At 44.5% G+C, this 20165-nt stretch overlaps 4 non-coding genes across 4 annotated transcripts; all 4 read left to right on the forward strand.

Moving 5' to 3' along the window:
- Positions 1 to 458: 458 nt before the first annotated feature.
- On the forward strand, positions 459 to 540 carry TRNAS-GCU (transfer RNA serine (anticodon GCU)). Its single transcript has one exon. It is a non-coding gene; the product is annotated as a tRNA-Ser (tRNA).
- Positions 541 to 1043: 503 nt separating this feature from the next.
- Positions 1044 to 1125, forward strand: TRNAL-AAG (transfer RNA leucine (anticodon AAG)). Its single transcript has one exon. It is a non-coding gene; the product is annotated as a tRNA-Leu (tRNA).
- A 4654-nt stretch (positions 1126 to 5779) lies between these two features.
- Positions 5780 to 5861, forward strand: TRNAS-GCU (transfer RNA serine (anticodon GCU)). Its single transcript has one exon. It is a non-coding gene; the product is annotated as a tRNA-Ser (tRNA).
- A 505-nt stretch (positions 5862 to 6366) lies between these two features.
- On the forward strand, positions 6367 to 6448 carry TRNAL-AAG (transfer RNA leucine (anticodon AAG)). The gene has a single exon. It is a non-coding gene; the product is annotated as a tRNA-Leu (tRNA).
- Positions 6449 to 20165: the final 13717 nt, after the last annotated feature.

Genomic DNA, 20165 nt, shown 5'->3' on the forward strand with positions numbered 1-20165 from the left:
AAAACTTTTTGCAGAACAATGCACATTAAATGGGAAGGCAGTTTTCCTTAATTGTGTACTATTTGCTGCCTAATGTTGACATGTAAGCACACCACCAATAACTGACACCTAGAGACTCGAAAGCGCCATACCAGTACAATATTTGTATGATATTGCACTTTAAATCCACGTACAACTGAATTAAAGCAATCTTAGCTCATTTGAGGGTAGTGTGATAGTACATCACATATGAATAGAACACGTTTGGAAAGTGTAATTTTCATGATTACATTACATTTAACATATAAATTCAAGCTGAAGTAGGGATGGACAACAAGGTCGTGTAGAGCAAAGCTGAAGACAACAAGTTACCATAACAATCTGTAAATATATGATCTTTATTATGTTTAGACAACTATCACCTAATAGAACACATTTTGGCTACCATATTTTGTACTCCTGAAAGATGGTGTTTTAAAGACGAGGTGGCCGTGTGGTTAAGGCGATGGTTTGCTAATCCATTGTGCTCTGCACGCATGGGTTCGAATCCCCTCCTCGTCGGTTTATTGTTCCGTCCTTAGATTTTAGTATGTGGTAGGACTGGATTAACCCTATTTTATGTGAAAGTTAAATGACATATCCCATGGTATTTCCGGCAGTACACGGCTCAGTTTGGAAACACCGCTCAGTTGAGTACTGTGCTTAGGCATTACTGTAAACAGCGCCAGCCGGGTTCTGCTCATGAATTACAAAATCTTTCCTAAGGCGGAGGTTGGTAAGTTGAGGGACGTAGATAGTTTGATTCCTTATCCTTAAAGAAAGAGAAGCAGCGTGTGCGGGACGCCAATGGAAGGGTTGTCTTCCTTCGGACTCTCAGGACTGGCGCTCCCTGACACCTCCCATGGCCCGGGACCAATCCTGACCTACTGAATGTATCACGTGCCTGCTGCTGTTGGCGTTGACTTTCCTAGGATCACTTCACAGGCTATACACCCTTATTCTCCAACTCCCCTATACAACAGAACATCTCACTTCAGAAAGCTTACAGAAACAGCTTTGCACAGGGTAGTGTGGCTGAGCGGTCTAAGGCGCTGGATTAAGGCTCCAGTCTCTTTGGAGGCGTGGGTTCGAATCCCACCGCTGCCAGTATTTTTCAACTCACAAACGTATTTTGTCTGCATCAGTGTCTCACTCTCTGCCTTCTGCACCTACGATCCACATAGCGAGAGGTGAGACTATGTAAAGTGGTGACGTATATATATAAGGGTAGCCAGACAGTGGGACCGAGCCTTCTTATTTTAAAAAACCACAACCTAAGGTGACAAGAATTGTATCGGTAAACAAACCAGCTGTCTTGAAGTCTAACTATAGAGGCGACGAGAGGGGTCACTGTGATGCTGAAAGTTCAGTGAGTGTAAACAGTAGAACGCTGTGTGATACGTTTCCTTGCAGTGATGACAGCTCGCGTTTCTAAAGCAGAGAGCAAACATACAATGGGGAAGAAGAATAAATAAGGAAAGACATATATTATATGCAGACAGTTATTATACTTTGCTTTTCACCTGTAACTCGCTCAACTGTCGGTGAATGCTGCGTTACCCTGCATAGCCAGGTCACCACAGCAGGTGTCCACAGTGTTTGGCCAAGTTACTATAGTTGTGAGCTTGTAGATGTGAGGTAGCGTGGCTGAGCAGGCTAAACTGGCTAGATTTAGGCTCCAGTCTCTCTGGAGCCGTGGGCTTGAATCCCAACACTTTAAGTTTACTTGAACCAAATACTTTTGCAAAAAAGGTTCATGTAATAAATATTCATTAGGGTCGTGGTTGTGAGTATGACACTAATGGATAAAAGTGGGACTAACAATGCTACAATTCCTGAGACTACCACTGCACTAACAGCCTGGGAGAGGTTTGAGATGGATACAAGATACTTGCATGAGGGAACTAACTCGAAAGGGGAACTATCCACTGATGTGCTCTATCGCTTGCTGAGTGAGTATGTTGACACAATGGATGCAAAAGATTGTTTTGTGTGTACACAGATTCCTGTTTCGGTACAAGAGGGGGTTACCTATCATAGACTGTCATTAACATATGGGATACGTTGTAGTCTGTTACTAACAAGATTCTATAACCAGGAAGAGATTCAATATTTTTACTCAAATCATGATCTTGTATTTTCTAATGTGCCTATCATAGAGGATGTGAGTGGGGTAGCTAAGTACTATAGCATAAAGTTAGTTAAAGGATTCTTTCAGGCAACATTAACAATTAGTACATCTTATGCACACCACAATAATTTGACATGTTTGCTTACACCTGTAGAGAAAAGCTTTTTAGATCACAGGGAAGAGAGAAGAAGGGCATTGAAGGGTAAACTAGAGAAAGGATTACAGCAACGGGCCTTTGCTAGTAGTGACGGTTATAGTGCAATTAGAGAACAAGGGAAGTTAGCTTTAGACGCACTACATGTAGGAAAGCTTTGCATATCCAAGACCAAATCATACTATTACAATGTGTTTGTGGGAATGAGTGAATGTAAGCGTGTGTTTTTGTTTCAGAGTAAATGGACGTTCATGTTAAATGGACAGGATCCAGCAATCCCTGGGATTTATTACATATGTGGACTTAATGCTTATTACCGTCTTCCAAAGGGATAGTATGGGACATGTTATTTGGGGATAGTTTTCCCAAAGATATATCAACTTGACGATTTGAAAAGGTTACCAAAATTGTCTGAATTACATCGTACTAGATATAAGAAAGAGACTTCTGCTGGTGTAGTAGGAGACATATTTGGGACGATATTTTCTTCAGTGGGAGTTATTATGAACTCCATAAAGATTCAAAAGTTGTCTACTATTGAGGATAACACGCTGACAAACTTTTCAGGGGCTATACTCCTGATGCATACTGAACTTGCTGCGGAGGGGGCTATGACTCTTCAAAACAGGCTTGCTTTAGACATTCTTTTAGTGAAAAATAGCAGAGTTTGTTGATTGCTCAATGGGTGTAATTGTTGTGCTTACATACCAGATAATAGTAATGAGATTAGAAGTATGCTTACTAACTTGACTAGGGATAGTACGGACTTGAAGGATTTGAAAGAACCAGGTGTTTGGAAAAAGGTTGGGAAAGGATTTGCTTCAGTGGGAAATTGGATTAGTAACATTTGGCATGGGATATTGTCTAAAATAATACAGGGGATATTGATTGTTATAGATTGCTTATTTGGATCATGGGTGGCATGTAAAATTAGTAAAAGAATAAAATTGAAGATGGCGAAAAATAATAGGAGGAGGGAAGAAAAACAAAGGGAAAAATGATTCAGGGCAAGATCAAAGGGGAAACCAAGAAGGGAAGAGATTGATATGAGGGAATTTTAGTATGTAAAATTAGTAGGGAAGATTTGTGTGATGACAAGAGTCATCAGAGGAGGGATTGCAGGAGTGTGTCTTTTAAAATTAATATTAACATGAAAAGCTTACAATATATTGTGTAATGAAGCTGCATAAAAAATGTGTTAACGTAGAAATAATGCACACGTTTGAAATGTGCCCACGGGGAGTGGCTACCAATGTATACGAAGACTAATGAAAGTTATTAATGCTGAATTAATTATGTACTAATGTTTTTAATTTGTATTAACATATCAAAATTGGAGTTATGTATTAGGAGTTTGTTCATTAAGCAGTAGGCCTTAGTTTAGCGAAGGTCTGTGCCTAGCTGCCTGGTCTCATATTAAACTGTCTTTTTCTAACGTGCAATGTGATATTTTCCTGAAGGACATGAAACTGTACTTTCCCAGAAGCTAGAGATGTGTGTAGCTGTAGTAAATTCTTTCTCATGGGACCCTACTTGCTCAAGGATACATTCTTGCTGAATGCAACAGTGTAATTTGTAACAGGTGCAAGGCTGCCTGGAGTAGGAGAAAACAATGGAACTACTGACTGTAGCGTAAAATGTAACTTTTCTTACCTGACATTCCAACCGATGAAAACGTCAATAACATGGGCCAATCAACGACATGAGAACTGTGGTTTGTGTAAAACTCTGGTGAAGATTATTGGACAGAGATGACGATGCACCAATGATTATCCATTGAGGAATTAGAAGTAAATTAGACAGTTTTGATTTAACCACATGACCCGAGGAGAAATCAGGCATTTATTGGACATTCCACTCCAAGCCATTCTTTGCCATTCTACTGAGCCATTTAGGCCATTTCGTTTGAGACTTTGCCGTTTGTTCGCCCTGTTACTCTAATCCACCCTTTACGTAGTCCTTACCTGATACTTACTTCTCCTCTATATGAGGGAAGTTCTTGTTCCTTAGCTATGCCATACTGATACTTTGCTCTGTCCTTTCTTTGCTGATGATGCAAACGACTGATGTCCAGAGGACGAAGACTGACGCTGTTTGCTGATCCGTTGGATGGGTGACTATCTGATGAAATTTGTAATTGTCTTTTTGCCTTTACTTTCTAGGTACCAACTGCTCTTTGATAGAGGCCATAGTTAGATGTTTTCCAAATTTGTGTTTGCTAAATTGTTTTGCATGAAGCCCAACATGCTGATGCTAATACGAGGTTATTTAAGGTGTTCACTAAAATCTGACGCAAATAGACAAATGACTGAGTTCTTGCTTTGTTGAACTATGCACTACTGAGACTTTGCTAAGTTGCTTCTTAATAAGTATGTGTTAATACTGAGTGAATATTCTCTATGCATTGATTGATTGCGTTTCTAATTGCAAATCTGAAGAGTTACTAATGAGATGAATTGCTGATGAGATTAACAGAAATGACTTTAGATTGTAACCAGTAGGGAAATAAATATCCTAACACTTAACTAAATTGGTGTGGTTATTCATGACTGAAATATCATGGTGTGTTCACTTTCTTGACTCTCATTAAAGGTTATTGATTAGCATGCTGATTAGTTATTGCGATTGTTGTTGAGATATTGATCTATTGATGTGTGATGCCAAAAGACATCTCGTACTGGGAAGTCCCCGAACCTGGTCTAAAAGGTTCATCGACCTAGACGTGTCTCCTTGTAAGTTTACTTATCAAGGCTCTGACGCGCCTTCACTAATAAAAAGTAATCTGATCGCTTGCTGCGGAGTCATCGTCAACAAAAACTACCAAAATATTACTTCAATGTATTGTAATTACGACTGCCTCAGTTTTATGCATTACGTGAGTAGTCGGACAGCAATTTATTTAGCGCAAACATATTTCTTGTTGATGCACATACGTTTTTAAACTGAAGTGTCATAGCTGTAGCGGCAATACTCCAAGTTTAGACGGTTTTATAATCTAAGTTTTACTTTCTCCTACTTAAAACTTTTTGCAGAACAATGCACATTAAATGGGAAGGCAGTTTTCCTTAATTGTGTACTATTTGCTGCCTAATGTTGACATGAAAGCACCCCACCAATGACTGACACCTAGAGACTCGAAAGCGCCATACCAGTACAATATTGGTATGATATTGCACTTTAAATCCATGTACAACAGAATTAAAGCAATCTTAGCTCATTTGAGGGTAGTGTGATAGAACATCACATATGGATAGAACACGTTTGGAAAGTGTAATTTTCATGATTACATTACATTTAACATATAAATTCAAGCTGAAGTAGGGATGGACAACAAGGTTGTATAGAGCAAAGCTGAAGACAACAAGTTACCATAACAATCTGTAAATATATGCTCTTTATTATGTTTAGACAACTATCACCTAATAGAACACATTTTGGCTACCATATTTTGTACTCCTGAAATATGGTGTTTTGAAGACGAGGTGGCCGAGTGGTTAAGGCGATGAACTGCTAATCCATTGTGCTCTGCACGTATGGGTTTGAATCCTATCCTTGTCTGTTTAATGTTCCGTCTTTAGTTTTTAGTATGTGGTAGGGCTGGGTTAACCCTATTTTATGTGAAAGTTAAATTACATATCCCATGGTATTTCCGGCAGTACAACGGCTCAGTTTGGAAACACCGCTCAGTTGAGTACTGTGCTTAGGCATTACTGTAAACAGCGCCAGGCGGGTTCTGCTCATGAATCACAAAATCTTTCCTGAGGCGGAGGGTTGGTAAGTTGAGGGACGTAGATAGTTTGATTCCTTATCCTTAAAGAAAGAGAAGCAGCGCGTGCAAGACCCCAATGTAAGGGTTGTCTTCCTACGGACTCTCAGGACTGGCGCTCCCTGACACCTCCCATGGCCCGGGGCCAATCCTGACCTACTAAATGTATCACGTGCCTGCTGCTGTTGGCGTTGACTTTCCTAGGATCACTTCACAGGCTATACACCCTTATTCTCCAACTCCCCTATACAACAGAACATCTCACTTCAGAAAGCTTACAGAAACAGGTTAGCACAGGGTAGTGTGGCCGAACGGTCTAAGGTGCTGGATTAAGGCTCCAGTCTCTTTGGAGGCGTGGGTTTGAATCCCACCACTACCAGTATTTTTCAACTCACAAACGTATTTTATCTGCATCAGTGTCTCACTCTCTGCCTTCTGCACCTACGATCCACATATCGAGAGGTGAGACTATGTAAAGTGGTGGCGTTATGTATATAAGGGTAGCCAGACACTGGGACCGAGCCTTCTTATTTTTAAAAACAACAACCTAAGGTGACAAGAATTGTATCGGTAAACAAATCAGCTGTCTTGAAGTCTAACTATAGAGGCGACGAGAGTGGTCACTGTGATGCTGAAAGTTCAGTGAGTGTAAACAGTAGAACGCTGTGTGATACGTTTCGTTGCAGTGATGACAGCTCGCGTTTCTAAAGCAGAGAGCAAACATACAATGGGAAAGAAGAATAAATAAGGAAAGACATATATTATATGCAAACAGTTATTATACTTTGCTTTTTACCTGTAACTCGCTCAACTGTTGGTGAATGCTGCGTTACCCTGAATAGCCAGGTCACCACAGCGGGTTTCCACAGTGTTTGGCCAAGTTACTATAGTTGTGAGCTTGTAGATGTGAGGTAGCGTGGCCGAGCAGTCTAAAGTGGCTGGATTTAGGCTCCAGTCTCTCTGGAGCCCTGGGCTCGAATCCCAACACTTTAAGTTTACTTGAACCAAATACTTTTGCAAAAAAGGTTCATGTAATAAATATTCATTAGGGTCGTGGTTGTGAGTATGACACTAATGGATAAAAGTGGGACTAACAATGCTACAATTCCTGAGACTACCAATGCACTAACAGCCTGGGAGAGGTTTGAGCTGGATACAAGATACTTGCATGAGGGAACTAACTCGAAAGGGGAACTATCCACTGATGTTTTCTATCGCTTGCTAAGTGAGTATGTTGACACAATGGATGCAAAAGATTGTTTTGTGTGTACACAGATTCCTGTTTCGGTACAAGAGGGGGTTACCTATCATAGACTGTCATTAACATATGGGATACGTTGTAGTCTGTTACTAACAAGATTCTATAACCAGGAAGAGATTAAATATTTTTACTCAAATCATGATCTTGTGTTTTCTAATGTGCCTATCATAGAGGATGTGAGTGGGGTAGCTAAGTACTATAGCATAAAGTTAGTTAAAGGATTCTTTCAGGCGACATTAACAATTAGTGCATCTTATGCACACCACAATAATTTGACATGTTTGCTTACACCTGTAGAGAAAAGCTTTTTAGATCACACGGAAGAGAGAAGAAGGGCATTGAAGGGTAACCTAGAGAAAGGATTACAGCAACGGGCCTTTGCTAGTAGTGACGGTTATAGTGCAATTAGAGAACAAGGGAAGTTAGCTTTAGACGCACAACATGTAGGAAAGCTTTGCATATCCAAGACCAAATCATACTATGACAATGTGTTTGTGGGAATGAGTGAATGTAAGCGTGTGTTTTTGTTTCAGAGTAAATGGACGTTCATGTTAAATGGACAGGATCCAGCAATCTCCGGGATTTATTATATATGTGGACTTAATGCTTATTACCGTCTTCCAAAGGGATGGTATGGGACATGTTATTTGGGAATAGTTTTCCCAAAGATATATCAACTTGACGATTTGAAAAGGTTACCAAAATTGTCTGAATTACATCGTACTAGACATAAGAGAGAGACTGCTGCTGGTGTAGTAGGAGACATATTTGGGACGATAATTTCTTCAGTGGGAGCTATTTTGTACTCCATAAAGATTCAAAAGTTGTCTACTATTGAGGATAACATGCTGACAAACTTTTCAGGGGCTATACTCCTGTTGGATACTGAACTTGCTGCGGAGGGGGCTATGACTCTTCAAAACAGGCTTGCTTTAGACATTCTTTTAGCGAAAAATGGCAGAGTTTGTAGATTGCTCAATGGGTGTCATTGTTGCGCTTACATACCAGATAATAGTAATGAGATTAGAAGTATGCTTACTAACTTGACTAGGGATAGTACAGACTTGAAGGATTTGAAAGAACCAGGTGTTTGGAAAAAGGTTGGGAAAGGATTTGCTTCAGTGGGAAATAGGATTAGTAACATTTGGCATGGGATATTGTCTAAAATAATACAGGGGATATTGATTGTTATAGATTGCTTATTTGGATCATGGGTGGCATGTAAAATTATTAAAAGAATAAAATTGAAGATGGCGAAAAATAATAGGAGGAGGGAAGAAAAACAAAGGGAAAAATTATTCAGGGCAAGATCAAAGGGGAAACCAAGAATGGAAGAGATTGATATGAGGGAATTTTAGTATGTAAAATTAGTGGGGAAGATTTGTGTGATGACAAGAGTCATCAGAGGAGGGATTGCTGGAGTGTGTCTTTTAAAATTAATATTAACATGAAAAGCTTACAATATATTGTGTAATGAAGCTGCATAAAAAATGTGTTAACGTAGTGTGAGAAAACAGGGCTGATTGCAGAGGCCCCCTAACTTTGTGCCCCCATTTTTCACTTTTTGCTGGTGTTTTCCTGACTCTGATGGTGCCCTGGGTACTGCTAACCAGTCCCAGGGCCTGTGCTCTGTGTAAAATGGATATGCAAATTAGGCTAATTATAATTGGCTAAGTTAACCTACCTATAAGTCCCTAGTATATGGTAGGGCATGTAGGTTTAGGGACCACAGCATAGGCTGCCTTGGTGGCTGCTTTTAAATTAAAGTTACATGCAAATTCGACTTTGGAATTAAAAGTAGTTCCAAAGTCTTAAACTACCCTATTTTTACATATAAGTCACCCCTAAGGTGTGCCCTATGTGCCACTAGGGCTGGGTGCTATGTAACTATAAGCAGGGACTTTATAAAAATAGATTTATAAACCCTGGTGAGGTAAAAACAGCCAAATTTGTTTTTCCCTCATTGAAATAAATGGCATTCATAGGCTAGAATGGGGAGACTTTATTTTAAATTTTAAAGTCTCCTTAAATGTTGCATACCAAGAATTTGGTATCAAATTAATTGTTGTAATAAATCCCACAACTTCCAGTTGTGGGATTTAATATAACTTGTTCAGGTAAAAGGTTTTAGACTTTACCTAAAAAGTTGCCAATTTCAGCTCTGCATTGTTTTTGCTGCTGTGCTCTGATTGGCCAGCCTGCAGCAGCCTCGCCAAGCTGCCTTGATGAGGTGTGAAGTGGCCTGGCTTCACACAAAGGAATGTGCCTGTGGGAGAGAATCTCCCCTCAGCAGATGGTGAGGCAGGAAGGGGGAGGGCTGCCAAACTGGTCTTCAAAGGCAGAGAAGGACATTTGGAGCAACCAGCAACACCCCCACATCCTGCAACCCCAGACAACTAGGTGCCCCCTTGATTAGATTAGGAGAGGGCAGGAGAGGGGTGTGTTTATGATTTTTAGCCACACCAGTGGGTGGGCTCAGCCAGATGTAACCTCCAAAAATCAGATTCAGCCATGTTGGATTTTTAGAGAATGTTGCCTTCTGGGATGGATTTTTGCCACACTTCCCAGGAAGTGGTCATCACAGGGGGACGACCCTGTACCTGATTGGAGAACCAGGACCCCCCTGCTTTTCACCCAGGAGCAAGGATAAAACTGGCAGACCTGCACCCACACCTCAGATCCCCACCAAATTTCAACAAGAAAAGAACTAAAGGAGAAGAAGGACTGCCCTGCTGGACCCCTGGCCTGCACCTGGAACCTGCACTCAGAAGGACTGCACCAGCTGCACACTTGGGCTTCACCACAAGAAGGACTTTGCCTGGCTTCAACTGGTTCAAGGAGGGACTCCCTGTTTGCTACAGGTGAAAAATTGCTATCCAGAGTCCCCTGCACCAACTACTGAAGAAAGTGACCAGCTGACCACTGTCCAGTGGCCAAAAAGGAGTTTGCGCCAGGTGCATTCTGGGAGTTGAAGTCCGCACCCCCCAAGGACCATCTCAGAACTTCTGGACCCTTGGAGTGAGCTGTGGACCCCAAAAGAACCTTAAAAGAACATCTGGGTGAAGCCCCAGAAGTTTGGAGAAGATTTGAGAATTTTTGTAAAAAAACTCCATAGAGGGACCGACCCGCCGCGACAATTCTAGCCGGCTTGCCTCAACCGCGACCCGGCCTGATTTGGTGGTTCGTCCCGGTAAAGAAAAATCTCCGAAAAAGAGACTAAGTCCGAAGGTAAAAAGTTGACCGGGACCTCCCAGCCATCGTATCCGAGAAGGGCTCCATGGACGTCGGATCAAGATCCAGGTTTACCCCGGTCGAAGGATTTTCACCTCGAAAAAACGACTAAGTCCGAAGGTAAAAATCTCCACTGAGGAATCCAGCATCGCGTATCCGGAGAAGGGCTCCAGGAGGTCGGATTGGACTGGCAGGTTCGTCCCGCTGAAGAAAATCTTCAAAATAAAGACTAAGTCAGAAGGTAACTTTTTAACCGAGGCCTCCCGCGACCTGTAGCCGAGCAGGGCTCCATCGCGGTCGCCCTGAAACTTTGACTTTGCCCCGGTCGAGGTGCAACCAGATGACCCGATTGGCGCTTTTTGTTTCTAAGCGCTAGAAAAATAATAATTCTATAAAAATTCATATCTCCGGTTCCCCTTATCCGATTTTATTCGTTTTTGTGTCATTTTAAAGATAAAAATATAAACTATTTTTATAAATTGGTTTTGGATTTTTAAACTGTTTCCTGTGTTTTATTTAATTACTGTTTTGTGATATTTGAATGCTTTACACACTGTCTCCTAAGTTAAGCCTTGACGCTCGTTGCCAAGCTACCAAGGGTTGAGCTGGGGTTAATTTACTGAGACCTAACTGGACCTAGGTGGAGTTTAGTGGCTTGTTGCTAGGTGTAGGTACCTACCTGCCCTTACCAATAACCCATTTTCCAACATTTTTGGTGGCAGCGGTGGGATCCTGTACTTGTGTTCAGTATCGCGTTACAGTTTTAAGTAAAACAAATTAAAAATCCTTTAAATTGTCTTAGTGCAAAAATTGTTTTTTTTTTTTAAAAAGAAAAAAAAAAGAAATTTTTAATTTGGATTAATTTCTATTATTGAATTTTTGTAATTTTTCGAAAGTATTGTTTCCAATTTTTGCAAAAAGTTTTTGTTGACACAAAACTAGGGAACCATGGAGCTTGATCTGGCTAGCCTACCCACACTGACAGTAGTCCAGCTTAGGGGGTTGTGTACTGAAAGAGGGTTGCCTACAACCACTGACCTCTGGAAGCAAGTCCTGATCAAATCCCTGACAGCATGGGCTGAGGCCTATGAGGTAGATCCAGGGGAAGCTCCAGAGGAGGGAGAAACAGGGGAGGATGCTAGCTCTAACCACTCAGGGGAGGGAGGGCATCTGAGCCTAAGTGAGGATGAGGAAGAACTCATTACATACAGTCACTAGGGGCAGACCCAAAGCTAGTGGTGGGAAGGGGGTCCTTTCAGGAGGAGAGAACCCATCCATCAGGGAAAGAGAGCTGGAGGCCCAGCTAGCATACAAAGCTTTGGAAGCAGACAAGCTGGCCCTAGAAAAGAAAAAGTGGGCAAAGAAAGAGAAAAGAGATGGTGGCAGCGACAGAGAAGTTGAGGTGTCCATGGGTGGGGGAGTATGCCCCAGATTACCCAAGGGGGTGGTTCCTGCTTATGTAGAGGGGGATGATATAGACAAATGGTTGGAGGCCTTTGAGAGGGCACTCCAGATGAGAAGGGTTAGGCCTCAATACTGGGTTCCCTTTTGTGGGAGTTGGTCCCCAACTCAGGGAGGGATAGGCTTCTGACCTTAAGGGGGGAGGAGGCAGATTCGTACCCTAGTATGAAGAGGTGCTTAACCAAGAAGTTTGGTCTGACCCCAGAGCAGTATAGAATGAAGTTCAGGGACACCCAGAAGGTCAGTACCCAGTCTTGGGTTGACTTTGTGGACATTTCACTAAAGACACTAGAGGGCTGGATTATTGGTAACAAAGTAAATACTTATGAGGGGTTATACAATCTGATCATGAGAGAGCACATCTTGACCAATTGTACCCAAGAAAGGTTGCACCAGCATCTAGTGGACTCTAAGCAGACCAACCCTAGAGAGCTAGGGGAGGCAGCTGATGAGTGGTTGAGAACCAGGGTGGTTGTCAAGTCCCAGGGGGGAGACTCCAAGAAGGGGGGGGGCAGGTCCCCAAAAACCTAAGGAGGGAGGTGGTAAGCCCACCACAGAGACTCCCTCTGTACCCCAGAACCCTAAGAAGGAGGAGAGTAAATCCCACTCCCACTCTGACAAGCAGAGACAGGGAGACCCAGGGTTAAAAAGCTCTTGGACAGTAGGGCTTGCTTTGACTGTCAGCAGACAGGTCACTTCAGAGGAGATGTAGCCTGTCCAAAGAAGGAGGTTAGCACTGGGCTGTCCAGTGTAGCCATAGAGGAGGACTCCTCAGATGATGAAGTCCTCCTAGCATTGAGCTGGGAGACAGGACCAGATGGTAAGCTGGTGATCCCTGAGGGTGGGAGTAGGCACTTCCACCACATTCAAGTGAATGGGATCCCTACCACTGGCCTGAGAGACACCTGTGCCAGTCATACTATAGTGAGTGACCGGTTAGTGACCCCAGACATGTATGTCCCAGGAAAGACAAGGAAAGTCAGGATAGCCACAGGGGAGGTCACCTCCAAACCTGTAGCCATAGTGCGCCTAGAGAGGGAGGGTATCCTTGACTGGTTTAGGGTGGTAGTCAGTGCTGACCTCCCCCTAGATTGTATCCTGGGCAATGACCTCCCAGAGGTGAGTCTGGTCCCAGATGGGGTGGTCGCCCAGGGCGCACCCCCAAACAAAAGTCATGGGGAGTCAGTCCCTACAGTTAGGAGACAGGGGTCCCCAAGAAAAGGAAAGAAGAAAAGGAAGGGTAGGCCACTCTTAAAGAGAGTTCCAGGGAGCCAAAGGCCATCTGCCCCAGTAGGGGGGGGAGCCCAGAATTGGCACTGGTGAGGCCTCACCTGACCCCAAGGAGGTCCTGAGTAGTCAGGCAGCTGTCCTGATGAAGGGTGTTGCCCCTGCACTGACAGAAGGGAGAGTGGAAGGAGGGTGTCTGCCACATGAGGTGGTAGCCCCCCACTCTAGACAGCAATGGAGGTGCCAGGACCCCACAATTGCCCCTAAAGCAGCTCAGCCACCTGTCAGTGGAGAGCTTAGGGTGTGGTTCTGGGTACTGACAGCTGTCAGTAGCCTCTGCTGGGTGCTAGCCTTCCTGGCAGCACTGTACCTGGCCTGGGAGGCAGACCCCAGGGCCAATAGCAAAGTAGGTCCCCTGACCCTATTGGTCATGGTGGGGTTGCTCAAGTGTTGGGTGACCTCTTTGGGTAAGCTAGGTGTTGCCCTAGCAAAGTTAGGAGTAGGGGAGGTGACCCGCGACCCGGCCTGATTTGGTGGTTCGTCCCGGTAAAGAAAAATCTCCGAAAAAGAGACTAAGTCCGAAGGTAAAAAGTTGACCGGGACCTCCCAGCCATCGTATCCGAGAAGGGCTCCATGGACGTCGGATCAAGATCTAGGTTTACCCCGGTCGAAGGATTTTCACCTCGAAAAAACGACTAAGTCCGAAGGTAAAAATCTCCACTGAGGAATCCAGCATCGCGTATCCGGAGAAGGGCTCCAGGAGGTCGGATTGGACTGGCAGGTTCGTCCCGCTGAAGAAAATCTTCAAAATAAAGACTAAGTCAGAAGGTAACTTTTTAACCGAGGCCTCCCGCGACCTGTAGCCGAGCAGGGCTCCATCGCGGTCGCCCTGAAACTTTGACTTTGCCCCGGTCGAGGTGCAACCAGATGACCCGATTGGCGCTTTTTGTTTCTAAGCGCTAGAAAAATAATAATCCTTTAAAAATTCATATCTCCGGTTCCCCTTATCCAATTTTATTCGTTTTTGTGTCATTTTAAAGATAGAAATATAAACTATTTTTATAAATTGGTTTTGGATTTTTAAACTGTTTCCTGTGTTTTATTTAATTACTGTTTTGTGATATTTGAATGCTTTACACACTGTCTCCTAAGTTAAGCCTTGACGCTCGTTGCCAAGCTACCAAGGGTTGAGCTGGGGTTAATTTACTGAGACCTAACTGGACCTAGGTGGAGGTTAGTGGCTTGTTGCTAGGTGTAGGTACCTACCTGCCCTTACCAATAACCCATTTTCCAACATTTTTGGTGGCAGCGGTGGGATCCTGTACTTGTGTTCAGTATCGCGTTACAGTTTTAAGTAAAACAAATTAAAAATCCTTTAAATTGTCTTAGTGCAAAAATTGTTTTTTTTAAAAAAAAAGAAAAAAAAAAAAAGAAATTTTTAATTTGGATTAATTTCTATTATTGAATTTTTGTAATTTTTCTAAAGTATTGTTTCCAATTTTTGCAAAAAGTTTTTGTTGACACAAAACTAGGGAACCATGGAGCTTGATCTGGCTAGCCTACCCACACTGACAGTAGTCCAGCTTAGGGGGTTGTGTACTGAAAGAGGGTTGCCTGCAACCACTGACCTCTGGAAGCAAGTCCTGATCAAATCCCTGACAGCATGGGCTGAGGCCTATGAGGTAGACCCAGGGGAAGCTCCAGAGGAGGGAGAAACAGGGGAGGATGCTAGCTCTAACCACTCAGGGGAGGGAGGGCATCTGAGCCTAAGTGAGGATGAGGAAGAACTCATTACATACAGTCACTAGGGGCAGACCCAAAGCTAGTGGTGGGAAGGGGGTCCTTTCAGGAGGAGAGAACCCATTCATCAGGGAAAGAGAGCTGGAGGCCCAGCTAGCATACAAAGCTTTGGAAGCAGACAAGCTGGCCCTAGAAAAGAAAAAGTGGGCAAAGAAAGAGAAAAGAGATGGTGGCAGCGACAGAGAAGTTGAGGTGTCCATGGGTGGGGGAGTATGCCCCAGATTACCCAAGGGGGTGGTTCCTGCTTATGTAGAGGGGGATGATATAGACAAATGGTTGGAGGCCTTTGAGAGGGCACTCCAGATGAGAAGGGTTAGGCCTCAATACTGGGGTTCCCTTTTGTGGGAGTTGGTCCCCAACTCAGGGAGGGATAGGCTTCTGACCTTAAGGGGGGAGGAGGCAGATTCGTACCCTAGTATGAAGAGGTGCTTAACCAAGAAGTTTGGTCTGACCCCAGAGCAGTATAGAATGAAGTTCAGGGACACCCAGAAGGTCAGTACCCAGTCTTGGGTTGACTTTGTGGACATTTCACTAAAGACACTAGAGGGCTGGATTATTGGTAACAAAGTAAATACTTATGAGGGGTTATACAATCTGATCATGAGAGAGCACATCTTGACCAATTGTACCCAAGAAAGGTTGCACCAGCATCTAGTGGACTCTAAGCAGACCAACCCTAGAGAGCTAGGGGAGGCAGCTGATGAGTGGTTGAGAACCAGGGTGGTTGTCAAGTCCCAGGGGGGAGACTCCAAGAAGGGGGGGGAAGATCCCCAAAAACCTAAGGAGGGAGGTGGTAAGCCCACCACAGAGACTCCCTCTGTACCCCAGAACCCTAAGAAGGAGGAGAGTAAATCCCACTCCCACTCTGACAAGCAGAGACAGGGAGACCCAGGGTTAAAAAGCTCTTGGACAGTAGGGCTTGCTTTGACTGTCAGCAGACAGGTCACTTCAGAGGAGATGCAGCCTGTCCAAAGAAGGAGGTTAGCACTGGGCTGTCCAGTGTAGCCATAGAGGAGGACTCCTCAGATGATGAAGTCCTCCTAGCATTGAGCTGGGTGACAGGACCAGATGGTAAGCTGGTGATCCCTGAGGGTGGGAGTAGGCACTTCCACCACATTCAAGTGAATGGGATCCCTACCACTGGCCTGAGAGACACCTGTGCCAGTCATACTATAGTGAGTGACCGGTTAGTGACCCCAGACATGTATGTCCCAGGAAAGACAAGGAAAGTCAGGATAGCCACAGGGGAGGTCACCTCCAAACCTGTAGCCATAGTGCGCCTAGAGAGGGAGGGTATCCTTGACTGGTTTAGGGTGGTAGTCAGTGCTGACCTCCCCCTAGATTGTATCCTGGGCAATGACCTCCCAGAGGTGAGTCTGGTCCCAGATGGGGTGGTCGCCCAGGGCGCCCCCCCAAACCAAAGTCATGAGGAGTCAGTCCCTACAGTTAGGAGACAGGGGTCCCCAAGAAAAGGAAAGAAGAAAAGGAAGGGTAGGCCACTCTTAAAGAGAGTTCCAGGGAGCCAAAGGCCTTCTGCCCCAGTAGGGGGGGGAGCCCAGAATTGGCACTGGTGAGGCCTCACCTGACCCCAAGGAGGTCCTGAGTAGTCAGGCAGCTGTCCTGATGAAGGGTGTTGCCCCTGCACTGACAGAAGGGAGAGTGGAAGGAGGGTGTCTGCCACATGAGGTGGTAGCCCCCCACTCTAGACAGCAATGGAGGTGCCAGGACCCCACAATTGCCCCTAAAGCAGCTCAGCCACCTGTCAGTGGAGAGCTTAGGGTGTGGTTCTGGGTACTGACAGCTGTCAGTAGCCTCTGCTGGGTGCTAGCCTTCCTGGCAGCACTGTACCTGGCCTGGGAGGCAGACCCCAGGGCCAATAGCAAAGTAGGCCCCCTGACCCTATTGGTCATGGTGGGGTTGCTCGAGTGTTGGGTGACCTCTTTGGGTAAGCTAGGTGTTGCCCTAGCAAAGTTAGGAGTAGGGGAGGTGGGCACCTCACTACCCAAGTTGGCAGAGAGAGAGGAGGAAGACCCCCCTAGAGGGAAGTTTCAGTTTGAGATGGGTCCTTTCGCTGTTGGGATGGCTTCACTACCCATAGGGAGTGACCCTGACAGGAAGATGTAAGGTAGAGTAGGCCCTGCAAAGGGACAGACAGTTTTCTTCACTGTCTTCCTCGCCTAACAAGCCAGGAAGACTCTCCCAGCGTTGGGCTGAGTCTCCTGGGCGTGTGGGCTGGGGGGGGGCTTGTGTGAGAAAACAGGGCTGATTGCAGAGGCCCCCTAACTTTTTGCCCCCATTTTTCACTTTTTGCTGGTGTTTTCCTGACTCTGATGGTGCCCTGGGTACTGCTAACCAGTCCCAGGGCCTGTGCTCTGTGTAAAATGGATATGCAAATTAGGCTAATTATAATTGGCTAAGTTAACCTACCTATAAGTCCCTAGTATATGGTAGGGCATGTAGGTTTAGGGACCACAGCATAGCTGGTGCACACCTAGGTGCACTGCTGAGGTGCCCAGTGTCATTTTAAAGGAAGGCCTGCCTTGCTGGCTGCTTTTAAATTAAAGTTATATGCAAATTCGACTTTGGAATTAAAAGTAGTTCCAAAGTCTTAAACTACCCTATTTTTACATATAAGTCACCTCTAAGGTGTGCCCTATGTGCCCCTAGGGCTGGGTGCCATGTAACTATAAGCAGGGACTTTATAAAAATAGATTTATAAACCCTGGTGAGGTAAAAACAGCCAAATTCGTTTTTCCCTCATTGAAGTAAATGGCCTTCATAGGCTAGAATGGGGAGACTTTATTTTAAATTTTAAAGTCTCCTTAAATGTTGCATACCAAGAATATGGTATCAAATTAATTGTTGTAATAAATCCCACAACTTCCAGTTGTGGGATTTAATATAACTTGTTCAGGTAAAAAGTTTTAAACTTTACCTAAAAAGTTGCCAATTTCAGCCCTGCATTGTTTTTGCTGCTGTGCTCTGATTGGCCAGCCTGCAGCAGCTTAGCCAAGCTGCCTTGATGAGGTGTGAAGTGGCCTGGCTTCACACAAAGGAATGTGCCTGTGGGAAAGAATCTCCCCTCAGCAGATGGTGAGGCAGGAAGGGGGAGGGCTGCCAAACTGGTCTTCAAAGGCAGAGAAGGACATTTGGAGCAACCAGCAACACCCCCACATCCTGCAACCCTAGACAACTAGGTGCCCCCTTGATTAGATTAGGAGAGGGCAGGAGAGGGGTGTGTTTATGATTTTAAGCCACACCAGTGGGTAGGCTCAGCCAGATGTAACCTCCAAAAATCAGATTCAGCCATGTTGGATTTTTAGAGAATGTTGCCTTCTGGGATGGATTTTTGCCACACTTCCCAGGAAGTGGTCATCACAGGGGGACGACCCTGTACCTGATTGGAGAACCAGGACCCCCCTGCTTTTCACCCAGGAGCAAGGATAAAACTGGCAGACCTGCACCCACACCTCAGATCCCCACCAAATTTCAACAAGAAAAGAACTAAAGGAGAAGAAGGACTGCCCTGCTGGACCCCTGGCCTGCACCTGGAACCTGCACTCAGAAGGACTGCACCAGCTGCACACTTGGGCTTCAACACAAAAAGGACTTTGCCTGGCTTCAACTGGTTCAAGGAGGGACTCCCTGTTTGCTACAGGTGAAAAATTGCTATCCAGAGTCCCCTGCACCAACTACTGAAGAAAGTGACCAGCTGACCACTGTCCAGTGGCCAAAAAGGAGTTTGCGCCAGGTGCATTCTGGGAGTTGAAGTCTGCACCCCCCAAGGACCATCTCAGAACTTCTGGACCCTTGGGGTGAGCTGTGGACCCCAAAAGAACCTTAAAAGAACATCTGGGTGAAGCCCCAGAAGTTTGGAGAAGATTTGAGAATTTTTGTAAAAAAACTCCATAGAGGGACCGACCCGCCGCGGCAATTCTAGCCGGCTTGCCTCAACCGCGACCCGGCCTGATTTGGTGGTTCGTCCCGGTAAAGAAAAATCTCCGAAAAAGAGACTAAGTCCGAAGGTAAAAAGTTGACCGGGACCTCCCAGCCATCGTATCCGAGAAGGGCTCCATGGACGTCGGATCAAGATCCAGGTTTACCCCGGTCGAAGGATTTTCACCTCGAAAAAACGACTAAGTCCGAAGGTAAAAATCTCCACTGAGGAATCCAGCATCGCGTATCCGGAGAAGGGCTCCAGGAGGTCGGATTGGACTGGCAGGTTCGTCCCGCTGAAGAAAATCTTCAAAATAAAGACTAAGTCAGAAGGTAACTTTTTAACCGAGGCCTCCCGCGACCTGTAGCCGAGCAGGGCTCCATCGCGGTCGCCCTGAAACTTTGACTTTGCCCCGGTCGAGGTGCAACCAGATGACCCGATTGGCGGTTTTTGTTTCTAAGCGCTAGAAAAATAATAATTCTTTAAAAATTCATATCTCCGGTTCCCCTTATCCGATTTTATTCGTTTTTGTGTCATTTTAAAGATAAAAATATAAACTATTTTTATAAATTGGTTTTGGATTTTTAAACTGTTTCCTGTGTTTTATTTAATTACTGTTTTGTGATATTTGAATGCTTTACACACTGTCTCCTAAGTTAAGCCTTGACGCTCGTTGCCAAGCTACCAAGGGTTGAGCTGGGGTTAATTTACTGAGACCTAACTGGACCTAGGTGGAGGTTAGTGGCTTGTTGCTAGGTGTAGGTACCTACCTGCCCTTACCAATAACCCATTTTCCAACATTTTTGGTGGCAGCGGTGGGATCCTGTACTTGTGTTCAGTATCGCGTTACAGTTTTAAGTAAAACAAATTAAAAATCCTTTAAATTGTCTTAGTGCAAAAATTGTTTTTAAAAAAAAAAAAGAAAAAAAAAAAAGAAATGTTTAATTTGGATTAATTTCTATTATTGAATTTTTGTAATTTTTCTAAAGTATTGTTTCCAATTTTTGCAAAAAGTTTTAGTTGACACAAAACTAGGGAACCATGGAGCTTGATCTGGCTAGCCTACCCACACTGACAGTAGTCCAGCTTAGGGGGTTGTGTACTGAAAGAGGGTTGCCTGCAACCACTGACCTCTGGAAGCAAGTCCTGATCAAATCCCTGACAGCATGGGCTGAGGCC

Source organism: Pleurodeles waltl, chromosome 12 (assembly GCF_031143425.1).
Source record: "Pleurodeles waltl isolate 20211129_DDA chromosome 12, aPleWal1.hap1.20221129, whole genome shotgun sequence".
NCBI classification, from domain to species: domain Eukaryota; kingdom Metazoa; phylum Chordata; class Amphibia; order Caudata; family Salamandridae; genus Pleurodeles; species Pleurodeles waltl.